The sequence below is a fragment of the Dipteris shenzhenensis genome, chromosome 18 (genome assembly GCF_047967505.1).
Source record: "Dipteris shenzhenensis isolate YYH24624 ecotype China chromosome 18, Dip_SZ_1.0, whole genome shotgun sequence".
NCBI lineage: Eukaryota > Viridiplantae > Streptophyta > Polypodiopsida > Gleicheniales > Dipteridaceae > Dipteris > Dipteris shenzhenensis.
In genome coordinates, this window is record NC_141613.1 from 2,982,501 (window position 1) to 2,991,223 (window position 8,723).

The 8,723-nt window shown below is 41.6% G+C and overlaps 1 pseudogene; it reads right to left on the bottom strand.

The window, feature by feature from the left end:
• Nucleotides 1–283: 283 nt before the first annotated feature.
• On the bottom strand, nucleotides 284–686 carry LOC147890709 (uncharacterized; annotated as a pseudogene).
• Between the last annotated feature and the right edge of the window lie 8,037 nt (nucleotides 687–8,723).

Here is an 8,723-nt window from a genome sequence, read left to right on the forward strand (position 1 = left end):
AAATTCTCTTTAAAAGATCTACTGATTTTGCTAAAATCATTTTTACGCCGTATCATCATTGACATTTGGATAAGACAGACATGTAGTTGCAGCTACATGAATGACGTCCACAATTAGCTCTCATTTTGGTAGCGGAATGGAGATGCAACATTCACAATAGCAGTGCTTTAAATGCATTTTATTTCATGGTGGCAAATAAGGAAACATGGATTCAGAGCTACAGGGAGATCTAATAAGAGTGGCGTAGGGGTGCTACAGTACGTTTGTCGGCACATTTTGATGATCAATAGTAGAGGTTGAGGTCGAAGGAGAGAGTCCACCTTGCAAGAGATGTATGGTCAATCTCCACAAGCTTAGAAGTTGCTTACGGTGCCATTGTACTGATCAAAAGCAATGGTGGTCCTGAAGGCATGTAAGAGCATGTAATCTACTTGGTTGTTGAAGATGTAGAAGCCCTAGGCAATCCTGATCTGTACGGAGGTGTTGAACGGGCCTTCTGTGATGGGGTCCTTGAACATTGATCTCACCCCGAAAGAAAGAGGGTTTGGCATGATGAAGTTTGTCGGGCCAGATCTATACACCAATTGGAAGGAGTTGTTGACGGCGAGATTGTAGATGGTATTGTGGATATAGAACTTGAAATGGCTGGGGCCTTAGGGTAGCTTCCTACACGTTGCAGGGGTCATTGCAACAAGGAAGCAAGTGAGAGTGAGAGCAACAAGAAAATCCTTGGTCACAAGAACTAGACTTGACTTGCTATAAGCTTGACCTTTTCCTTTCCTATAAGTGTCTCGACTAAGTCTTCCTTTTCTATTTTTTATAGAGAAAGAGGAAAAGAGAGGAGAGAAATTAAGAGCAGATGGAAAGAAATTAAGAGAGGAGGGAAAGGGAGGGAGAGAGAGGAGTGAAAATAAGAGAGGAAAAGAGAAAGAAGAGTAGGAAAAGAGAGGAGAGAAAAGAGAAAAGAGAAGAGAGAAGAAAGGAGAGGGGAGGAGAGAAAGAGGGAAAAGAGAGAAAGAGAGGAGAAAAGAGAGGAAAAAAGAGAGAAAGAGAGAAAAAGAGAGGGAAGGGAGAGGGAAAAGAGAGAAAGAGAGGAGAGAAGCAACAGAAAGGGGAGGGGCAAAAGAGGGAAAAGAGAGAGAGAGAGAGGAGAGAAGGAAAAGAGAGAACAGAAAAGAGAGGAAAAAAGAGAGAAAGAGAGGAAAAGAGAGGGGAGAAAGAGGAAAAAGAGAGAAAGAGAGGAGAGAAAGAGAGGAGAGAAGGAGAGGAGAGGGGAGGGAAGAAAGAGGGAAAAGAGAGAAAGAGAGAAGAGAAGGAAAAGAGAGGAGAAAAGAGAGGAGGGAAAGAGACTAAGAAAGAGAGAAAGAGAGGAAAAGAGAGGGGAGAAACAGGGAAAAGAGAGGAGAGAAAGAGAGGAAAAGGAGGAGAGAAATTAGAGGAAAATAAAAAAAGAGAGAGAGGAAATGAGAGGGGATAAAGAAAATAGAGGAGAAAAAAAGAGAAAAAGAGACGGGAAAAAGCCTGAGGTGCCAACTCCCTTTAGTAAGAAAACTTATCAAAATCTTGAGTACAATATGCCATGAGTAGAAATTATTCAAATTAACAAGGTTATGTTCTACACTAAAAGAGCTTCAAATATGTCTTTATACCTTGAAATTTGGGTAACACATGAAAAAGTTACATTGGTTTTAATGGAGATGGGTTTTCATCTGTTAGTGTTTTTTTAATAAAAAACCCCCCCTCATCCAAAAGACCCCCCTCCTTGGGCCTCACATATTATGAAAAATATGTACAAATCTTAAAATCTTGCATATTTTTCAAGGTATATACCTTATATTTTATGGGAGGTGGGACATGAAATTTTTCTTATTTTCCCTTGCATATTTGAAACTTTTAAAGGAAATACATTCATATTATATATGGACCTTGTCCCCCCATATCTTGGTTTTTGGACTAGGGTAGTAACATATTACACATTGAGTTGGCACCCCGAGGGAAAAAGAGAAAAAAGAGAGGAGTAAAGTTTTTGTAGAGTGAAAACCCTACCAACACCTCGGGAGATGCATGCAGAGCGGAAGCAATGCCCAATCATCTCAATCTGAGTAGTCTATGGGCTTCAACAAAATGCAAGAAAAGGAGAGATAGCCTAAGTGTAGAAGTCATTGCAATAGTGATGACATTTTGGTACGAAAATATGAGAGTTTCTCCAAAAGGCAAGAAAATTTGTAGAAAGAAAATAGGACGCAAGATGTTTGACGAGCACACAATACACATGCTTGAGCTTTGGAATGATTTACTAGGCTGGCTTGGACTTAATGTGATTGTCCTAAACTAGCTCGATGGTTGCGAATGACTTGAGATCTGGTCGTATTGGAGCATTGCTCCATGGGGAGGATCGATGCCCATGTCTCTTCGATGAATATGCAATCTATAGGCCACCTGAATCCTCATCATGTGTCCCAAATAACCACCGCGCTTGTTTTTGTAAATCCCAACCGATAGATTAACCCCACGCTTGTTTTCAGTATATCCCAAACAACCACTGTGCTTGTTTTTAGTCACCTATTGCACGTCATGGGGTCCAATTGCATTTTCCTTAGTTGCAGGTTGATTCTCTTTAACTATTGTCAAATTTTAACCACCAGGCTATGACCACAAATTCTAAATGAATGAATTGCATGCCATTCATCTTGTAATAATAGAAGCAAACCACCGCTTTGGTGGCAGTTAATATGCTAGTGTGCAACCAACCAATTCATCTTGTAATACTAGAGACAAACCACCGCAGTGGTGGCAGTTAATATCCTAGTGTGCAACCAATCAATTCATGTTGTAATAATAGAGACAAACCATCGCATTGGTGGCAATTAATATCCTAGTGTGCAACCAACCATTGCGCTGGCGACCACTTATCTTGACCACTTATCCCGCATTACTGCCCCAGTAGTAGCTAACTTTAACCGGAACCGGCTCCAATCAATTATTGAGAGGTATATCCATACATTGCTTGGTATATCGATAAAACACCGCACGGTAATCTATTATACCGCTCGGTGTTAGGTACACCGAGTGGTATAATTAACTACACCGATCGATGTTTAGCTACATCGCTTGGTGTTGTTAATAATATATAAAATAGCACCGCGCTCGTACTATTCATGTAATTGAGATTCCTAGAATTCCATGGAGTCTTGGGAAAGACAAGAAGCATAAGAAAGAGGATAAACAAAGCTACAAAGAAATTTGTAAGTTTTGTTAATCCTTGTAAGTTCAAAACAGTATTTGGTGTCGATGGTGGGCTCGCTTTTGCCGGTTGGAATCAACTTGCACTTAGATACTAATTGGATAATTAGCATTTACATACTATTAGGTAAAGAGTAAGTTAGTTGCATGTGACATTGTACATAGCTTTGGAAAAATAGATGATTTTCATTTTTTGCATGAAGTGTTTAAGTTGTAACTTGTCTAGATTCTAGAGTAGTATTTATAAAGACTTGTCACTTAGGACTAGGTAAAGAGTTTGTTAGTTGCATGGCTTGGGATTTTAGTTTAGTTATATAACTTAAGATTTCAATCTAGCTGCATGAAATATCGTAGATAGATACTAGCAAGTTTTGGAAAAATGGGATAGTAGACATAACAAGATGCATGAAATGATTTACTTTCGGAAAAGCTTATGTTTGTGTGTATGTTTTTCTTAATTTTAGCGTATGTATTTACTTATAAGCATGTAACTATATTTTAAAAAAAAGTAAATGAGCCAGTTTTGGAGGTTCACTTAGGCCACCTGGAACATCTTGTATGTCGTTAGAATTTATACTATATATTGCTAAAACTCTACAAACTAGGAGTTAAGAGTGATGAGGAAATATTTGACTTTAAGTCGGGTTGCGAGCTCACTTATGCCAGCTGATCTTCACGGTAATAATAATCATAGAGATTGAGGCATATACAAAATAATATTTCCATCAGATCCCATTTTCATGGTCATGAAAGAACATTTCCATGCTTTTGCCCATGCATCCTCTCTCATGATTCAAAAAAATGCCTCAAAGGTCTTCTAGTCATGGAAATGGGACCCAATGTCCATGATACTTTGAAAGGCCCTTCAGATCACCTAGATTGAGCCCATGAACAATATCATGTCCATAAAATCCAATTTTCATGGTCAAGAAAGAACATTTCCATGCTTTTGCCCATGCATTCTCTCTTATGGTTCAAAAAATGCCTCGGTGGTCGTCTAGTCATGCAAATGATACGATGGCCAAAATAGTTTGCAAGGCCATTAAAATAACCTTAATTGTGGCCTGTGCAAAATATCATGCCCATCAGATCCCATTTGCATGGTCAAGAAAGACCATTTCCATCTTTTTGCCCACTATTCTCTCTGATGGTTCAAAAAACTGCCTCAGTGGTCTTTTGGTCATGCAAATGGGACTCGATGGGCCTTGGAACTTTGTAGGCCCCTTAAACGCACCTATATTCAGGTTTGTGAAAAATATCATGGCCATCGGATCCCATTTCCATGGTCAAGAATGAGCATTTTCATGTTTTTGCCCATGCATCCTCTCTTCTGGTTCAAGACAATGGATCGGTGGTTTTCTAGTCATAAAAATGATATCTTATGGTGGCCATGATACTTTGCAATGCCCTTAAAAGCATCAAGATTGAGGCTTGTGAAAAATATCACAGCTATTAGATCCCATTTCATGGTCAAGAATGTTTATTTTCATGTTTTTGCCCATGCATTCTCTCTAATGGTTGTTAGATCCTCTGGAACAAGTCTCAAGAGGTTTCGAATTATGTGGAGATCCTTTCCCAACAAGTTGGGTTTGCAACCTTTCAAAACGCCCGTGACATATGCAGTGAGTCCAAACACTTCTCTCATAATTGCCCCAAAAAGCCAACTTATACTTGTTTGGAACTAGGTGAGAAGAGGGAAACAACTCACTCATATGACTTGTATGACAACCAAAAGAAATTATTTCCCTCTACTAGTGGTGACATGTACTATTAGCCAGAAAAGAAATCAAGACAAGAGGCTAGAGGATAGGTATGGCGACACTCGAGGGCCATAGAGGAATAGGGAACGTGAGGGGAGGAGCGTTAATATGGGTGGGGAAAAGGGATTAAGAGGGGAGGGAAAGAACAGGGAGACTATGGCACAAGGGGAGAGGGAGAGGGGAAAGAGGAGTATGTACATGGGTGGAGGAGGAATGTAAAGATGGAGACATCAAGGGAAGAGGGCCACGCTTTATTTGAAAGGAAGGGAAGGGGGAAATCAAAGTACTAGCTAGGTGGCTTTACAAGAATCAGCGTGTCTCATCAAGGAATAGCCCCCTTCTTTTATAGCCAAGAGAGGGGGTCTCTCCCAATAAATGCATCCTCCCACATGCATGGTGTGTGTGGAAAAGTCTCCCATGTGGGCTAGGCGGTTACGCACTCTCAATTGTGTGCGACAACCCTTTGCCTCATTTTTTCACATAAATCCGGCCGCATATCTCAAGTTTATGATACTCCCTTGGTCTCTCCCCAATTTTATAATACGTTCAAATGTCTAGGAGGACAAGTGGAGGGTTAGCACAAGGAATCTTGCCACCTCATCCTACTTTCCCCATTATTTAACTTGCATTCTTGGACCTTCTATACCTCTCCCACATGGGCCTATCCTACATGGAGGGAATAAACCAATATAATATCCATCTCCACCTATTTTCTATTACTTCTCCCATGGACTTTGAGCCATATCTCACTAAATGCAGGCATGGGACTGCCTAGGTGGAGTGGTGGCACATGGAGGAGCCATGCCACCTTACATTTTATAATATTACTACCATGGATTATGTACAACACATCTTATGGGTCCTCTTATGTGGAAGGGTGGCACATGGTCATGTGCCACCTCAACCCTGGGCCCTATGCACATCATATTTTATTATACTATTGCCACACATACAAACACACACTCATATTTATGCCTTTTTCCCTTAGACAAATTTATCCATAACAGTTTCCCCCCCAGGCAGGGAATGCACATCATTTCCATGCGTGGGTCCATCACGCACAAAGAAGGGCTTGAGGTAACACTTGTTGATCACCTTCTTGCCATATGGCTCATGCAGCTCCTGAACTTGTACAGACCCATTGCTACGTATGGACCGGTCCACAGTGGCAGAAACTTCTTATCCATTTGGTGGTCCAATCTGTTATCAAAGCATAGCACAACATCCCCCTCAGCAAAGTGTCTTTTCCATCCCTTGCGAATCTTAGCATCCAAGCGAGCCTTTTGTCGATTCTTTTGGATCTCTGTTTGGTGTAGTGCAAGGCGTCAGGTTTCATCTAACTTCTCAAGTTGTACCAATCTGGCCTCTACATGTTCATCTTCTGTCATCCTCTGTTTTTGTGCCAATCTCAAGGCCAGAATCTCTATCTCTAGTGGTAAAACTGCCTCAATTCCATACACTAATTTAAAAGGAGTGTGACCTGTAGACGTTTTATGAGTGATGTTGTAAGCCCACACAGCTTCAGTGACCTTCTGATCCCACTGGCTCCTGTTCCCTGTGGCCATTTTTCCCATGGTTTTACAAAGGAGGCCATTGGTCCGCTCCGTTTGACCCATGGATGCTAGAAGTGCGATGATCAATAGCCATGTGATCCATGAGTAACTCCACTGCTTCATTTAAGAATGGACTCCCATGGTCAGAGACTATTTCCATGGGTGTCCCAAACCTTGTGCAGATACGTTCGAATATGAAATTTGAAACTGCCTTACCATTTGCAGTGGGGAGGGCGATAGCTTCAGCCCACTTAGTGACATACTGAGTGGCTACCAGAAGATACTTCTTTTTGCGGGCAGTCATGGGCAAGGGCCGGACAAAATCTATTCCCCACTTCTGAAACAGATGGATGGACATCACTGGGTGATGTTTCTCAGGATGCAAATCCTTCCTACCAAGGAATTGGCATGGTTCATAGGTTTTGCAATACAAAGTGACATCCTTGAACAAGGTCGGCCAATAGTATCCAACATGTAAAATCTTCTTAGCTGTATAGTCACTGGCATAGTGGCCTCCACAAAATCCATCATGATAATGCTTCAATACCTTAGGTACTTCATCTGCATCAATGGCCTGTCTTAGTACTCCATCCATGCCTTGATGGTATAACACCCCATTAAAGAGGGTGTAGCGCCTACTGTCTCTGGGATCTTCTTTCCCTCATAGCTAGTACTTTCTGGAAGAAAGGAGAAAGCAGTCAGAAACCTGTAGATACCACCATACCATAGATCCCCAACTTCTATGGCCACTATAAGGGTTACATCAAGGCACTCCTCTAAATCAATCAAAGCATTCTTCAAGTTGGAACAACCCCCTTTTACAAATTTGAAAGAAAAATCATATTCTTGTAGAACTGCCAACCATTTGGCCAATCGGCCCATGGGATTTGGTGATTGAAGAATCTGCTTTGCAAGATCATTGCTAGAGATTATAATGAAGGACTTTCCAGCCACATAATGCTTAAATTTCTCAATGCAAAACACCAAAGACAAGGCATGCTTGTCAGCCTTAGAGTAGCGTCATTCAGTTTCGAGCAATTGTCGAGAAGCAAATCAAACAGGATACATGAACTGATCCTCCCCTTGCTGGAGAAGATTACCCGCCAGAGTGTGCTCACCAAACCCAGGATTGATATAGAAAGTCTTTGACCAATCAAGATTGCGTAGAATGGGTTCTGAAGCTAGAGCATTCTTAATTTGTGCAAACCCATGATCACAATCCTCATCCCAAGAGAAATCAACCCCATCTTTTAATAGCATAGTCATGGGTCGTGTCAAAGAAGCATATTGATCAATGAAGCGGCGATAGTATCCTGCTCGATTGACAAATGAGTGTACCTAACGTTTGGTTGTTGGTGGGGAGAGCTTGAGGATGGCTTCTACCTTCTCGAGGTCAGGCTTGATTCCCTCAGACGAGACAATATGTCCTAGTAACCTCCCTTGAGTGGCTCCAATGGTGCATTTCTCAGGGTTGAGACTGCCATTCACATCATTGACCCTTTGGAAGGCCAACCTAACCTTCATGACGTGCTCCTTACGTGACGAGAATATACAAAAATCATCTAAAAACACCTCCAAGAAATCCCCCAAATAAGGAGCAAACACCATCTGCATAAATCTTTGAAAGGTAGCAGGAGCATTGGTGAGGCCAAATGGCATTACTTTGAATGCAAATGTCCCCCAAGGTGTGGCAAATGTGGTTTTAAGCACATCTTCTTCAGCAATTCTGATTTGATAAAACCCAAAGTAACCATCACAGAAAGTATACATCTCATGACGCCTTACCTTCTCAAGAATGAGGTCTTGAAAGGGCAGAGGATGATGATCCCTCTTGGTGGCCGCATTGAGTTTCTTATAGTCGATGCAGACCTGCCACTTGTTTTTCTTTGGGGTGACTACCACTGGTGAAACACATTTAGTATTGTGAATCGGAGTAATAAACCCAGCTTCTACAAGTTTCCGCAACTCTGAGTGCAAAGCATCAGTTTGTAGGGGCCGTAATCTCCTATACTTCTGACCCATAGGCTTTGCATCAAGCTTCAGCTCTATCTTGTGCTCTATGGTAGTCACATGGCGAACGTGGCGGTAACTAGTTGCGAAGAGGTCAAGGAAATCCTTGAACATTTCTAGGAACTCATCTTTCTCACTTGGAGTGAGGTCTGGGGAA